This window comes from Schistocerca gregaria, chromosome 3 (assembly GCF_023897955.1).
Source record: "Schistocerca gregaria isolate iqSchGreg1 chromosome 3, iqSchGreg1.2, whole genome shotgun sequence".
Lineage (NCBI taxonomy): Eukaryota > Metazoa > Arthropoda > Insecta > Orthoptera > Acrididae > Schistocerca > Schistocerca gregaria.
In genome coordinates this window covers 764574551-764591990 of record NC_064922.1, presented here as the reverse complement: position 1 = coordinate 764591990, position 17440 = coordinate 764574551, and positions in this window count along the sequence as shown.

Sequence of the window (17440 nt, the reverse complement as noted above, 5' to 3'; positions counted from 1 at the left end):
AAGGAATTACGACGTGTAGCTGCTAGTGGGAACTGATTTACATCGATGAGGAAAACTAAAAATTTCGCTGTGACAGGCGGCGTTGTATGGTTGTCGGTGCAATTGCGATGAGCACTGAGTCCGGATAGCTCAGTGGTCAGTCTGTCTTTAACAGCAGAGCAGCTCGCACCTGTTTACGTAAAGCGTTCGAGGAAAAAGCGGTGTTACACCAGCGATAATCGCTTGTGTTACTTATTGAAACGAAAGCAATGGCACTTAGGTTTAGAAAATCTACTGTACTGTTCTCTAATGAATACCCAAGACGGAAAACAATCGAAATTGAACATTTCTTAAGATATGAGGTGCATATTAATTGCATGGCGCTCATTGGGATTTATTTATCAATCGTGATCAGGAATGTTTATGTTAAGATGGTCGACGACGTAGCATGTGAAACGATTATAGAAGTGGCCAAACGAGGATTCAAGCTCCTCTACTAAGCAACTGACTCACTGATAACAGAATTATTCCAGCCATATGGTAGAGTAATTACTCATACACCCGAACGTTGGGCAAGTTTTAGCACGTATCCAGTACTTAACGCTGTTCCTCAGGCGCAAATCGCCCTTAATAACATATGCCCTCCTATTTAAAATCCGGTCGGAGTGGGCGTGCGGTTCTAGGCGCTACAGTCTGGAACCGAGCCACAGCTATGGTCGCAGATTCGAATTCTGCCTCGGGCATGGATGTGTGTGATGTCCTTAGGTTAGTTAGGTTTAATTAGTTCTAAGTTCTAGGTGACTGCTGACCTCAGAAGTTAAGTCGCATAGTGCTCACAGCCATTTGAACCATTTGAACCTATTTAAAAATAGGAGCCATTATTATCTATGATGGACAATCCAGGACGTGTTGTAGATGTGGTGATGGAGGACATCTTCGATCTGAGTGCATGAAGAGGGGGCTCGTCCAACTACCAAGTGGGGACTTACTGACGGAGGCCACCCCACGTCACTACCGCTGACAAAAGCGACGGCGCTCCGCGAAGAAGTGAAGCTGAGTTCGGAGCGTATATTCGAAAAAAAACACAGATGACAGAGAGGCCACAAGCCACAATGATACTGAGATGGCTCCTACGCCACTCCAGCCACAGACGTTGCAGGTGATAGTTGACGAGGTCGACCACACAACAAAAGACTTGGAAAATGAAATGGTGAGGTCCACTGACGCTGCGACAACGGTGATGCAAAAGGAGCTGTAGGATTCAGCAGCACTGGAGGTCGAGATCAGGACACGTAAACAACGCTCCCTGAATCGTCGCAAGAGGAGCCGCCTCGACTTTGGAGATTCGTCCCCTCCTCATACGGCGATGCCTGATGGCTCTAGCAATATGGATCTGTCTGACATAGGCCAACGACCACCGGATGTTGCTGAACAAGTGCATTCGAACAGTGAATGGTTGACGTTTCATTCTGACGACCCATCTACTCAGGCGAGGATGATGCTGCGGAAAGTGCACGAACGCCACGTACCGGTACAGCCCCCAGCAGAGATCGACTGGGCTTAGCAGGACGACATCACCGATGTGACACCTCCCTTTGGTGGAGACTCGCAACCATCTTCCACAACTGAGCGCAACGACTGCAGCGGGAGGACGTCGGACGGGCCACCTTGAGGACTGCGAGGAAGGCATGGATCTAGGCATACAAAATAGGGACAGTTAACATCGCCTGGGAAACAATGGTTTTTCCGCGACATGCTGTATGCCTCACGTGTGGATATACTGATATCGCAATAAATTTGTACTACCGCGTTCCAGGACGTACACAGCTGTGTCTCTTACAAAGTGTCGCACTAAGACAACGACAGCGGAAAGGCGATATTGGTCGTAGAGGGGATCCCATTTCGCGACCTGGCATGTATACGTTCGGCAAGGCGTCTGGCAAACAGTTCATGGGATCAGTCTTGTCTACATTTACGCCCCATTTGGCACAGAAAACAGAGGAGCAAGTGCGAAATATTTTTCGCAAGTGGTCTTGCTCTTATTTACTGGCGGATTCGATTATTTACTGATGGTTGGAGACTTCAGTTGTGTATAGGTCCCAAAGGAGCAAACTCCACGTTACAATACCTGTCGTGAACTATAAGCAATATGCCTGGAAATGGACTTATCCGATAAATGGGACAGAATACATAGGAATCATGGGGATATACGTTTAGTACTCGTCGCTCAGGAAGCCGACTTCTTCGGATATATGTTTCTGTTCGCTTACGATGCAAGACTGGCGATGCTGAACGATGACCCACTGTCATTAACGACCATCTATCTTTTCTGAGTTCCGTCTCCCTTCCTCAACATATGTATGAAGGAGCCGCGGTACATGGAAGCTCTAATCGTCATTACTGGCGGACCGCGAATGTCATCAGGAATTCGAGGATGCATGGGCGACGTGCTAACGCCTCGATCCAGCTAACGCTTCGGTACTTTACCGGTGGTTAGTATGTGCTAAACCGACAATACGAAGAGCTCCTATACAACACGATCGCCATAAGACGAGATGGATAAGGGGCACTTTTGATTATTATTACACGATGCTTCGTGGGTTGTCATCTCGGGATCTGTCTTCAGAACATCATGCAGATGTTCATCGTGTCAAGGCAAGCACCCTACCGATCCCACAACGTCGACTGAAAGGCATCCGCCGGCCGCGGTGGCCGTGCGGTTCTGGCGCTGCAGCCCGGAACCGCGGGGCTGCTACGGTCGCAGGTTCGAATCCTGCCTCGGGCATGGGTGTGTGTGATGTCCTTAGGTTAGTTAGGTTTAAATAGTTCTAAGTTCTAGGGGACTTATGACCTAAGATGTTGAGTCCCATAGTGCTCAGAGCCATTTGAACCATTTTTTGAAAGGCATCCCGAACGCACCTCCATGCATCACGTGTCGCGAGAACACAACCATTACAGCTGATCATTAGTCACAGTGCTCCGTGACTCAGACGGACGTCGACTGAAGACACACAAGGACAACGCGGCTGGATTTTGGAGCATCCACCACCTCTTTGTCGGTACGCCGACGAGCCACCAGGTGGTTCAAATGGTTCAAATGGCTCTGAGCAATATGGGACTTAACATCTGAGGTCATCAGTCCCCTATAACATAGTACTACTTAAACCTAACCAACCTAAGGACGTCACACACATCCATGCCTGAAGCTTCGAACCTGCGACCGTAGCGGTCGCCCGGTTCCAGAGTACAGCACCTAGAACCGCATGACCACTCCGGCCGGCCCACCAGGTGGTAATGGACATATTGCAACAGTTGCCCCCAAGGGTGAGTGAGACGTATAAAGTTGCACTAATGGAGCCACTCGCAGAAGATGAAATAATGGGGGCACTCAAGAAACGGGCGGCACATAAACCCCCAGGGCGTGCAAGGATAACGTTGGAATTTTATCGGGAATTCACTTAAATGACGATGCCACACTATGTGTCGATGTACAACGATTTGATGCTCCCTGACATGCCCATGCCGTCGGATTTTATGACAGGTTTTATTTTTCCATTACAAAATCTGAGAGAATTCGCAGTGCGAATCGGTATCGGCCGCTCACTGTGCTGAACAACGACTACAAAATCTTTGCACGACTCCTAGCGTTTCGTCTTAAATTGGTGATATAGACGCTACCTCTCCTGATCGGGCATGCATATAGGTGCCAAGCAACATCCATTTATCTTCAAAAGAATATCGTGATATCACAGTCCTTGCAGAAAGTTGTCGAAGGCGAGTAACTCTGGTATCAGTTCACTTTGATCGTGCGCATTCGACAGGGTAAGCCATGAGCCGCATGGCGGTTCCACTTGTCTTCATCTCCGTAGTTACGAGACTGATCCGAGTGGCAAAATCAGAGGAGATGTCAACGGACTGGAAGCGGACTGAATTCGCATTAAGTGCTTGGTGCTACAATGGTGTCCGCTTTTAGTGGTGGTTTTTATGATATAACTTGAGTCGCCGATGGATGTTACACGACGCTCTCTCACTGGAATAACGCTGCATGAGACCACATTCATCCATCGTACTTATGCCGACGACCTGATACTCGTTGTCCGCTCCGGAGATGAAGTGCGTCAGGCTGTTCAGCATCCCAGTAATTGCAGGATTGCGGCAAGTAGTGTAGTCAGCGTGACGAAGTCCAGAATACAGCACATTGGACGAGATCTGGAAGGCGTTCTGGGACCGTTTCACCCGGTGCCGACACTGCGGTGCCTAGGGATCACATTTATTCGTTCTTTGCTGCGGTCTGCCGCGGCGAGCTATCGGCTGCTGGTTCAGAATGTTCGATTGTCTATATGCAGCAATTCGTTGAGAGCCTTAGACGAGGTCCAATGTGCAGCGAAAATCAGCGTTCACCCCGTTTCAAGATTGCCACATTTAGCATAAATCCTACTGATACTGAAGGATATCGCGGACTGCCACATGCCTGCCTATGGGTTCTATGCCAGTACGGGTATGTCACTTAAGGTCAAGTATGACACGTTAACACTACCATTCCGCAACGGAGCCCAAAAACTTACAAACAAGCGTATCAAAGCTCTGGCACTTTATCTGCAAGCAATGGTTCGAAATTGTCAACGGCGTAAACACACTATCACATCAGCTCTGACAGATGAACTCTAACCTCCGACAGCGGTGGGCAACATCTTGTCTTCACTTGCATATGATGCCTCATTTTTTGTGAATTATAGTTACATTTGTCCGGAAGTAATTTCCATGCGAAAACCCGCGGCTCATGGGATCTATCGCTACCTGATAGTTACAACGACTGCGGCGTCGTGGAAACCAAACGTCCAACGGGAGATTGGTAGCATATTTGGTGAGTAGTGAATACGCCATTCCTGTCAACGGCAACGCTATCCACATGATATATCCTCATCAATCGTAAAATTGTCACACGGAACCTATTGTTCGCCATTCGTTGTTGTTGTGGTTTTCAGTCCTGAGACTGGTTTGATGCAGCTCTCCATGCTACTCTATCCTGTGCAAGCTTCTTCATCTCCCAGTACCTACTGCAACCTACATCCCTCTGAATCTGCTTAGTGTATTCATCTCTTGGTCTCCCTCTACGATTTTTACCCTCCACGCTGCCCTCCAATGCAAAATTGGTGATCCCTTGATGCCTCAGAACATTTCCTACCAACCGATCCCTTCTTCTGGTCAAGTTGTGCCACAGACTTCTCTTCTCCCCAATCCTATTCAATACTTCCTCATTAGTTATGTGATCCACCCATCTAATCTTCAGCATTCTTCTGTATCACCACATTTCGAAAGCTTCTATTCTCTTCTTGTCCAAACTATTTATCGTCCATTTTTCACTTCCATACATGGCTACACTCCAAACAAATACTTTTAGAAACGACTTCCTGACACTTAAATCTATGCTCGATGTTAACAAATTTCTCTTCTTCAGAAACGCTTCCCTTGCCATTGCCAGTCTACATTTCATATCCTCTCTACTTCGACCATCATCAGTTATTTTGCTCCCCAAATTGCAAAACTCCTTTACTACTTTAAGTGTCCCATTTCCTAATCTAATTCCCTCAGCATCACCCGACTTAATTCGACTACATTCAAATATCCTCGTTTTGGTTTTGTTGATGTTCATCTTATATCCTCCTCTCAAGACACTATCCATTCCGTTCAACTGCTCTTCCAAGTCCTTTGCTGTCTCTGACAGAATTACGATGTCATCTGCGAACCTCAACATTTTTATTTCTTCTCCTTGTATTTTAATACCTACTCCAAATTTTTCTTTTGTTTCCTTTACTGATTGCTCAATATACAGATTGAATAACATCGGGGAGAGACTACAACCCTGTCTCACTCCATTCCCAACCACTGCTTCCCTTTCATGTCGCTCGACTCTTATAACTGCCATATGGTTTCTGTACAAATTGTAAATAGCCTTTCGCTCCCTGTATTTTACCCCTGACACCTTTAGAATTTGAAAGAGAGTATTCCAGTCAACATTGTCAAAAGCTTTCTCTAAGTCTACAAATGCTAGAAACGTAGGTTTGCGCTTCCTTAATCTAGCTTCTAAGATAAGTCGTAGGGTCAGTATTGCCTCACGTGTTCCAACATTTCTACGGAATCCAAACTGATCTTCCCCGAGGTCGGCTTCTACTAGTTTTTCCATTCGTCTGTAAAGAATTCGCGTTAGTATTTTGCACCTGTGACTTATTAAACTGATAGGCCCCAGTTTTTGCCACAAGCCCTCCTAGTACTCACTAAAGTGCTTTTTGCCTTGGAGCAGATACTCTTAATATGAGGGGTCCACGTTAGCTTCTCATCCAAGGTTGCCCCTAGATAGTTCACTGTCCCCTTCACAGGTCGAGTTTCATCAAAGAGCTTTTTGATTCCAACTTGCATGCTGCGTATGTCTCTTCGTAAATGGTACCACAACAGTCTTCTTAGGATTAATTCTCCGATCCTGTTTAATGTACCGTTTTTGCACAATGTCCAACCCTCCTTGTGCCATATTCCTGACTGTGCCAGTGAATTTACCAAGTATTACTATGACAAGGTCATCTGCGTATCTTTAGCAGAAGCATTGTCTGGAATTTAGTTGCTCAATGACTTCGTTCACCACTAGATTCCACAATAGAGGAGACAAAACCTCTCATTGTGGGCAGCCTCTAGTGGTCTTAATTCCATCTTTTCATTCACCATGGTAGCCTCTCCCTTCCTTCCACTAAGCATGGCTCTGGTCCAGCTACATATAGTGGTCCCCAGATCTTGCACCTCTGCTGCCCTTACCATGGAATCGAAGGTCGTGTTACTAAAGACCTCTCGATATCCAGGAAGATGCAAAGGGCTTTTTCTTGGAAGTGAAGTGCTTTTTCCACCTTCCCGACGAGTTGGCGGAGAGCTGTTTTACATGATTTACCTGGTTGGTATGCGTGCTGGTTCAGGTGTAGAGGAACTTTACATAGCCTCCTCTCCCCGATGTATACATTAACCAGTTTTTTCAGTGTTTTGAGAATGAAGGAGGACAGAGTAATTGGTCTCATATCCTTGACCTTGGTATGATCAGCTCTCCCTGTCTTTGGGATGAAGACAACCTTCACTGCCCTCCAAACATTGGGAGTAAATAGCCTGCATAGGATTCTTATAAGCTTTCCTCCTGCCTGTTGCAGGAGAGCTGGAAAAATTCCATCTGGGCCAGGTGACTTGAACGGCTGGAATGTTCCCACCACCCACTAGATTTTGTTGAAGTTCACGCACTCCTTGGCCGATTCCCAGTCCTCTCTTAGAGTGTCTGAGAACCGTTGTCTCTCTGGGGTCACATACTGGTCTGTGTTATCCGGCAGAGCATATTGAGAAAAGTGAGTTTTGAGGAGCAATTCCAACATCTCATGTGCTGTCTTTGCATATTCCCCATCCTCTTTCCTTAACGAACCTCCTGGATTAGTTGGTACTCTAGTGAGAAACTTGTGAAGTCTGACTTGTGCAGCCGTGCCTTCCACTTCCTCAGCTGGCCGCGGTGGTCTAGCAATTCTAGGCGTGCAGTCCGGAACGGCGCGACTGTTACGATCGCAGGTTCAAATCCTGCCTCGGGCATGGATGTGTCTGATGTCCTTAGGTTAGTTAGGTTTAAGTAGTTCTAAGTTCTAGGGGACTGATGACAACAGTAGTTAAGTCTCATAGTGGTGAGAGCCATTTGAACCATCCACTTCCTCACAGAATGCCTTCCAGGATGCCTCCTTTGCTTGTCTTATTGCAAGGTTGTAACTGACAAGGGCCTCACAATATTTAGCCCATTGTCGTTTGCGTCTCGCAATGTTAAACAGTCTCTGTACCTGTTTTCTTTGTGTTTCCAATTTTTTATTCCACCAAGGAACACTCCTATTTGTGCACTTCCTGGTGATTGTGCAGTTGTATTGATAAGATGTCACTATGGCAGAGGTAACAGCCTCTGCTACTTCTTCCAATTCTACTGGCTTCCTTATAGTGGTTTTAATTTCCAATAAGCCCTTAGTCAAGGTCCCTCCTATATGTCTCCCAGTTTGTTTTCCTGGAATTTCTATAAGTTAAGGTCTGTCTGATTCCCATTTCAACCTTGAATTTAATGTACATGTGGTCCAATGAGGATGGCTCAACACCACATGCCATTATTTGACATAGCTACCCAACATCATGGAACCAAATGTTATGGCAATTATTTCTTCCCTTCTTCTGTTCCTGAATGTACGTTCATTGCCCCTATTCAGGACCTCTAAGTTGTTAGCTAAGATGAATTCAAGAACGTATGCACATCTACTGTTGGTATCCTTGCTGCCCCACACTGGTTGTGAGCATTGGCGTCACACCCCACCAGCAGTTGGTCACCTTGCCAATGGCAAGTCTCTACCAGTCTCTTCACCTCCAAGGGAGGGGCGAACTGTCTTTGTAAGGAAGGTATGCTGAGGTCAAGACAATTTCCCTCGTGATACCTTCCTCACATTGCTGCATTTTGATGGTCAGTAAGTCCCTAGAGCAGAAGTCCATCATTGGCATGAAAGAAATGCAGTTTCTAACATAGATGCATGTTCAGGAGTTTCTTAGATTTCTACCATAGATCAACTTACCTCCATTGCCTCTGAGGCCCGATACACCCCCTTTGTATAAACAGGGTTCTTGTATCAGAGCCACGTCCACTTCCTGTCGCCTCTGGCAGCAGCTCAGGGCAGCAGAGGCCCCTTTACTGTGCTGCAGATTAATCTGCAGCACCTCCAGGCGCTGTCGTACTGCCATCTTTGAGTTCTTTGAGAACCCTGACAGTGACCTGCGAGAAGCCTAAAAACAGTTTCAGTTCCTGCTCCTGTATCGCCTTCAGGGACTTCTCACCAACCTCCGCCACCAGGGTTCGTCCTTCTGGAGCAACCTTCTGGTTAATTACTCTCCAGTCTTCTGTCGGGACTTTTGGATCCAGGGCCCCTGTTTCCCCGAACAGAGTCTTGGGAGAGACTTCCTTAAGGATCTTGGGTACCCATAATGATATCTTTGGGGGCTTGAGAAGTTCCGCTACCATCCTGACCAGCAGCTTCGCATCTTCCCACAGGGATATCATGGGCACCTTGTCCTTGAGCCATTCTACTGTGTGCACCCCCTCACAGACCAAAATGATTGCACCACAGTCTAGATAGACACTCCTGAAGTTGGGACATGGGCCAGCGTCCCCCTCCTCCCCAATCTTTCACTCTTTTCAAAGAGGGCCATCTGTACTAGTTTCTCCTGCTCCGAGGTAATGGCCACCAGTGGATAACCTTCCTGGATAACTGCCATCCTGAAAACCGAGACTGAAGGACTATAGGTCTGTTTCCCTATTTCTTGCCTCGGTTTTTTCTGGACTTGATTATCCAGGGAGGAGGGAGTCTTTGATTCCTCCCTTATCTGCTTACTACCTGTCTTTGACGTTGCGGGGGTCTTCATGTCCCCTTTACCCTGAGACAGTTCTATCCTGGGGGTCTTGGGTTCTAGTCCCTTTACTTCCCTTCATTTGTGTTTAGGAACCCTTTCTTTTCCTTCCTTTTCTGTTCCCTGAGTAGCTTCCTCCTTTGGGCCCCAGACAAGCCTTTGATCTTAATATGGTCTAGCTTCTCGGTTACAGTTCCCACTTCCAGCTCAGGTCTAGACGCTGATTCAGTAGTGGAAGTGTCTTTCATTGGTTCAGTCCCCAATGTTTGGGTATCTGAGTTCTCAATTTGCCCCCATTTCTTTTTCTGTGATCGTGTCCATGTTGGTCCCACGAGATTTGGGGATCTAGAACGTCCACACCACGCATACCCCACGTAGTTTAAGGGTAATTACACAGGGAGGTCGCCCAGTATAGCTGAGGCTCTGTTTGCTACACATCTTCCCATGTGCCACGCACCCCTCAGCACTGATCGCATCACACCTTGGGTTGGGTCAGGGAATACGGTTGGACTAGGAGTGGTTAGGGAAGAGGGGACGTTGTGGGACACTCTTAGTCTGATCCATTGGTTGAGGCCTTTCCAGCAATAGGTCCTCTACCTTTGGCATAACCCTCAGCTTCCCGCATATAAGCAAGCCCCTCCACCAACACGGACAGTGCTTCGTCAAGGTGGTGTCCCCCAGAGAGGTAGAGGGGTCATAATGAATAGAGTTTTGACGAAGAATCCCTATCCAGAAATGTATCGATTGTTTATACAATAAGTTGAAGATCAAATCTCCCGCTTCACGGCATGCAAAGAAACTAAGCAGAAAGCGCCACTGTCAAGCCTTGTTGTAATTATGACTTCACATTCCGTTTTTGTCTCACTACAACAACGTCTGTGAGAAAATGGTATGTTTGTAACTAGAGGAGTTGCCTATGGTGCTCCACAGATGGGCAACTCTTCTCGAATATCACCAAGGGGACCACCGAGCTTAACGTCTCCATCAAATGGATAAATCACCATTGGCAGTATCACATTCCCATCGTTCATGAGACACTGCAAAGAGATTTGGAATTTAATCCAGAATATTGGCACAAAGGCTGGTGATTAGGTATGTTACATTAGCTATCCAAATACTGGCAATAAAAATTACATCCAACTGACGATGCTGCCCCGCGAATCAGTACAGGTGTAGATTTGGGTAATTCTTGTAAATTTCGCACAGTTATGGCTGTAATAGTAGTGCCGCCTGGTAGGACATATTCTGAGGCAGCCAGGGATCACCAATTTAGTGCTGGAGGGCAGCAAGGAGAGTAAAAGTCGTAGAGAGAGACCAAGAGATGAATATACTAAACAAATTCAGAGGGATGTAGGCTGCAATAGTACTTTGAGATGAAGATTGCAGGGGATAAACTAGCATGGAGAGCTGCATCAAACCAGTCTCTGGACAGAAGACCACAACAACAAAAGTAATGCCACAAATAAAAACAGCCCTGGATTGTGGGAATTCACGTAATTTTCACGCAGCTATGGCTGTATGGTGGCAGGTGCAGTCAATGTTGATATTTAGCAAACGGTTCTGCTAGGCAGTTTTACGACATCTCTAGCAGGCGACAAATCATGGTCCGGCAGCAACTGTAGACAAGTGTGACGTAATCAAGGAGACACGGGGCACTGACATGCTGTGAGGAACCCAAATGTTGTGGTTACAACAGCAACTACTGATCCTCTCCAGAGACAATACGTCAGACGTATACGGAAAAGACGCATAAATAAACGAGCCCGGAGGCTAAAATGGGAACAATCGTGTCGCACTTCTGTCTGCGTCTAAGAACCGAAGAGAATAACGATTGTTTAAGTAGGAGGCCAACCACGACGAGCTTCTGGTGATGGATATCGACGGCCAACTGTCCCCTGAAACCAACGTCTGCTGCGTGGACGCTCCATAGCTGTGGCGGGGCGAGCCGCACCTTGGAGCGGCTCCGACGTGACGACGGAGACGGCTGTTAGCCTCTGCTCTGTGGGCCGAGGCGCGAACACGCGGCCTGCCAGGCGCAAAGCTGTCTGGTCACTGACCGGACTGCCGTAGCTGCTAAGGCTCACTACAATGACGGAGGTCAGTGGTATCCCTTTGGCGCTCTACGTGGTTTCCACGAGTTGCGCTAAAGCGCAGCCAGCCAGCCATGTTCCAGGCTAATGGCGCAGCCAACACAACGGCGGCCACTTAGCCATGGCGTGCGTAGGAGCGCCACGTCACCGAGACTGGACGGCTGAAAGCCAACGCAGCAGATTCCAGCATTGGCAGTGGCGCTGACCCACACACGCATGCTGCGCGGCGCCTTCACCAGGATCAGTGGAAGGCCCGTTGTGTACCTTTGATACAATACAATCAATGACATACTTGCCTGCGTTCCTCTGCTCGCTCCGGTGTGGGTCACCCCTCTCTCCCAAACCGTACCCCATGCGTCTTTCTGACTTATTACAACCCCTGACGCTTCAGTCTGGAGCCGCACTACCGCTACGGTAGCAGGTTCGAATCCTGCCTCGGGCATGGCTGTGCGTGATGTCCTTAGGTTAGTTAGGTTTAAGTAGTTCTAAGGTCTAGGGAACTGATGACCTCAGATGTTAAGTCCCTTAGTGCTCAGAGCCATTTGAACTATTTTGAACACCCCCTGAGCTCAGGGGGTTGTAACAATTTGGTGCCAAGAAATAGTCGTTTCGCTTCCCAACACAATATGTTGTGTCAGAAAGTGTTAGTCCATGTCCAACACTACGTTTTGGTGAGAGAGTTTACTTTGGTGGGTGGTGAGTGAGCCAGTGGCATCTGGCGTAGGTTTTGTGGTACCAGCTCAGCACAGTGTGGTGCAGCTTGTCTAAGTTTTATTTTATTATTTTTGATGCTTGCACTCGTTGGCAGGGGTAGTTGTGCGAGGTAGAGTACATGATATTGATTGTTACTTTTGTGAATCCACAGGGGCCCGTGGACTTATCTTTGGTTAGAGGTAACAGTGGACGTGATAATTTAGTATCAATAAGGTGTCCATTTTGCAGTTTTTGTGGACAATAGTTGTCGTGTACCAGAACTATAGCTTCTCTTTGTTCTGTATGTAGACATACAGGTCATCTGTCTAGTAGCTGTACTGATTGTAGATCAGCTATGATTCGCCAGAGGAATTAATTTGTGATTTAATTTTTTGCATAAGGTTAAATAGGAGTTTGTGTTTTGCCTTTTTTTTTAATCAGTTGAATTAAGTTAGAAGTTGAGTACGTAGTATGGTGGCAACAGGGGCAGTTGCTGCTTTAATTCAGCAAGTGAAAGCGTCAGCAGTGCTGTTTGAGTGCATGAAAGAAAGAAATTTCGAACTTAATAGTGAGTTAGGGGCTCGTAAAGAGAATCACGATCAGTCACAGTCACCAGGAAAGTCTGGAGGGCTTTCTGTTCCGTATGCCCCAGTAATGATCGCACTGATTAATCCCTTTTCGTACAAGGCAACTGAGGACGTGGCAGTTTTCTTTATGGAAGATAGGGACACTGCACAAGCACATGGGTGACCACATGACGCTACCCTAAATATGTTCCTAATACGCATTTGGCGAGGGAGTAAAGCGCATATATTCCAAGAGTGGGCCTCTGGATTGTGCCAACAGTACCAAAAGCTGTGCGATTTTTCCGGAGAAATTAAATCCGTTGTCGATGAACCGCGACGAATCTGTGGAAACATTCTGGAATAGAATCTGTAAGCTAAATGCAAAGACGTATGTGCAGACCCAGAATGAAGAAGGGTACTGTTACAGGAGGCAGAAAACAGAGCGGTGGACATATTTTTGAGTGCTATACCGTCTGAAATGACACGGAGGGTACCAGTGCAGAACCCGGAGACTTGGAGCCAGCCACAAAGCAATGAGTGGAGCACCGCATATTCGCTTCCGAAATGAAGTGTTATGGATGTGGTCATGAGGGGTCTGTAACGTAGCAGAGTAAGCAACCAGAATGCTATTCGTGTGGTATATTGAGCCATCGGGCATCTAAGTGTACAGGTAGGAAGGGTGGAAAGCAAGGGCAAGGGAAGCAGCCATTGAACGCAAACGGATTACTCTAACAGTCGGAAAGCAGTCGCTATAGAACTTAACACAGCCCAAAATAGTGCGCAGGCGGTACTCAGTTAAGTGGGCTTAGTGGGTGACAGGAATCTGAGATCTTTGATGAATGCAAGTGCGAATGTGTCCGTCATCAGTCTGCACCTCATGGGAAAGGGAGATTGGGCCATCACGGTACATGTTACGTGGCGTTGGCGATAATAGGGTGGGATCATTGGGTATGGCAGTACTGGAATTTTTGGTCTGGAAAACTAAGTTCGGCGAATGCATGGAGGTGTTGTCATGTGGAGGCGAAGGTTATTCAGTGATTCTCGGACTACACTTTCACGACAAACATCACGCTAAAAGTGATCTACACACTCTGGAAGTCAGTGGGACTTTGTTTCAACTGGGGCAATCAGTTGCAACAGACAATGGGGCGAGGTACAACTATTATGGGGGTGAGACCAACTGAACTGCGTATGTTTTCAGTAAAGATCGATAAGCAGGGTAAAATATCAGCAGGCACGAGAAAGCTAGTGTGGGTCTCAGCGCATACCGATCTGTCAAGGGAAACATTATCTGTGGTTGAACCGCTTTTAAGCAATGAAGAATTGGATACTTCACATTGTTTTATCCAGACGTTTGGCCCATGCGAGTGACATTAATGGGGAACAGATGATTCTGGTTACCATGGAGAACGTTGGCGGAGGGAAGATGACTCTGTCAAAAGGTGCAATAATAGCTACTGTGGAAGTCTTGGAAAATGAGGACTTCGATAGATCGAGCGAACCGTCGATGTAGGAGTGTTCAATGGGAAAGTTGGTCATTTGGAAGTAGTGATCGAATGGGTATGAAGCACTTGTTGTTAAGGTTAGTGACTTATTTTGTGTGAACAGAGAGTTACCGGCAACCGCGCTGACGCAACATGACTTGCCAGTAGGGGATTCTGCATCAATCTGTATGAAGCCGCCTACATCTAGTTCTACATCTACGTGATAACTCTGCTACCCACAATAAAGAGCCTGGCAGAGGGCTCAATAAACCACCTTCATGCTGTCTCTCTCTACCGTTCCACCCTCGAACGGCGGTCGAGAAAAACGAGCAATGAAATTTTTCTGTGCGAGCGCTAATTTCTCTTATTTTATCGTGATGATCATTTCTCCCTATGGAGGTGGGGGCCAACAGAATGTTCTCTCAATCGGAGGAGAAAGCTGCTGATTGAAATTTCATGAGAAGATCCCGTCGCAACGAAAACCGCCTTTGTTTTAAAGATTGCCACTCCAATTCACGTCTCATGTCTCCCCTATTTCGCGATAGTACAAAACGAGCTGCCCTTCTTCGAACTTTTTCGATGGCATCCGTCTGTCCCACCTGTTGCGGATCCCACAGTGCATAGCAATACTCCAGAACTGGGCGGACAAGTGTGGTGTAAGCAGTCTCTTCAGTAGACCTAAGTGTTCTGCAAATGAATCGCAGTCTTTGGTTTGCTCTAGCCACAACATTATTTATATGATTGTTCCAGTTTATTTTATTTGTAATTGTAATTCCTAAGTATTCAGTTGAATTTACAGCCTTAAGATTTGTGTGACTTATCGCGTAATCGAAATTTAGCGGATTTCTTTTACTACTCAAGTGAATAACTTTCCACTGTTCTTTATTCAGAGTCAACTGCCACTTTTCGAACCGTACATATATCTTATCTAAATCATTTTGCAATTCGTTTTGGTCATCTGAAATGGTTCAAATGGCTCTGAGCACTATGGGACTCAACTGCTGTGGTCATCAGTCCCCTAGAACTTAGAACTACTTAAACCTAACTAACCTAAGGACATCACACACATCCATGCCCGAGGCAGGATTCGAACCTGCGACCGTAGCAGTCGCACGGTTCCTGACTGCGCGCCTAGAACCGCGAGACCACCGCGGCCGGCGGTCATCTGAAGACTTTGCAAGAAGGTAAATGACAGCATCATCTGAAAACAATTTACGATGGCTAGTCAGATTGTCTCCTACGTCGTTAGTATGGATCAGGAACAATATAGAGCCTATAACACTTCCTTGAGGAACTCCGGATATTACTTCTCTTTCACTCGATGGCTTTCCGTCTACTACTACGAAATATGACCTTTCTGACAAGAAATCACGAATCCAGTAGCACAACTGAGGCGATATTCCATAGGCACACAGTCTGGTTAGAAGATGCTTGAGAGAAACGGTGTCGAAAACCTTCTGGAAATCTAAAAATATGGAATCAATTTGACATTCTCTGTCCATAGCACTCATTACTTCATGAATATAAAGAGCTAGTTGTGTTTCACTAGATGATCTTTTCTGAATCCGTGCTGGCAACGTGACAATAAATCGTTTTCTTCGAGGTAATTCATAATGTTCGAACACAGTATATGTTCCAAAACCCTACTGCAAATCGACATTAGTAATATGAGCCTGTAATTCAGCGGATTACTCCTATTTTCCTTTTTGGGCATATGTGTGACCTGAGCAATTTCCCAGTTTGTAGCTGCCGTATAACACAGCAACTGTAACCATTGGCAGAAGAGTTTATTGAACAACGACAGGATGGTATCACAGAACCGAGTGATAGTCCTTGCCGCACAAATATTGTCTTGTGCTGAAGAAATCTTCGGATTGGAGGGGGAAATATAGATTTTCCTGTGACTAAAGGTATCTAAACACGCGTAGCATTTAGGATGCCTTTCCAGTTCCAAACATCACGGAAACTTAGGATAATATGTGTCCGTGTCGTTTCTTTACGACTATGGGCCTCAGTAGTGGATACCCTGAATTGGAGGTGGCGCCTGAAGTTAGGCGGAAAACAGCGTTTACCGTCACAGGAGGACATTTTCATCACAGACGTGTCTTTTGGACTAAATAACACGCCGGGAACTTTTCAGCGATTGCTAGATGGGGTACTGAGAGGATTAAAACCATAAACTTGCTTAGTCTATCTCCATGACATAATGGACTGTTCATCGGATTTTCCGGAGAGTGAGACGTTTGGAAGTTATCTTTAGTAGACTACGATCGGCACGTTTGACGTTAAGTGTGGACAAGTGCCATTTTGGGCAAACTCTGGTAAACTATCTGGGGCACGTAATTAGTGAGCGTGACGTACAGATCGATTCTCGTCTTACAGGCGCACTTAAAATTATCCAATACCACAAACAACTTAGAAGGTATAGTCGTTCATTGGCCTCTGTAGTTGTTATAGACGGTTCATGAAGGACTTTTCGAAAATAGCCAGGCCCTTGAACAGGCTACTAAAAAGGTGACGAAATTCCACTGGTCACAGTAATGTCAGGAGGCATTTTAAAAATTGAAAGAATTATTAGTTTCAATTCCAGAATTGGTTTTTCCCGATTTTGAGAAAGAGTTTGTCCTTTTGCGTGATGCCTCAAACGAGGTAGTTGGTTCTCTTTTGGGACAGTTGGTAGATGGTCAGGAACATCCAGTAGCTTATGCTCCAAGGCAGTTAAACAAGGTGGAGTGTAACTACTGAACAATGGAGAAAGATGTTGGGAGCCATATATGGTATTGCGTATTTTCGATGTTATCTGTATGGTAGGAAGTTTAAAGTCGTGACAGAACATGCCTCATTGAAATAGTTGCTTGGTTTGAAAGACCCATTTAGTAGATTAACTCGTGGGCACTGCCTGCATCTCGTGGTCGTACGGTAGCGTTCTCGCTTCCCACGCCCGGGTTCCCGGGTTCGATTCCCGGCGGCGTCAGGGATTTTCTCTGCCTCGCGATGGCTGGGTGTTGTGTGATGTCCTAAGCTTAGTTAGGTTTAAGTAGTTCTAAGTTCTAGGGGACTGATGACCATAGATGTTAAGTCCCATAGTGCTCAGAGCCAATTGATCGTGGGCACTATAACCGCTCTTTTAATTAAGAACTCAGGCTTATTCTCGTATAGAGGAGAGGTGATCGATAATATCGGA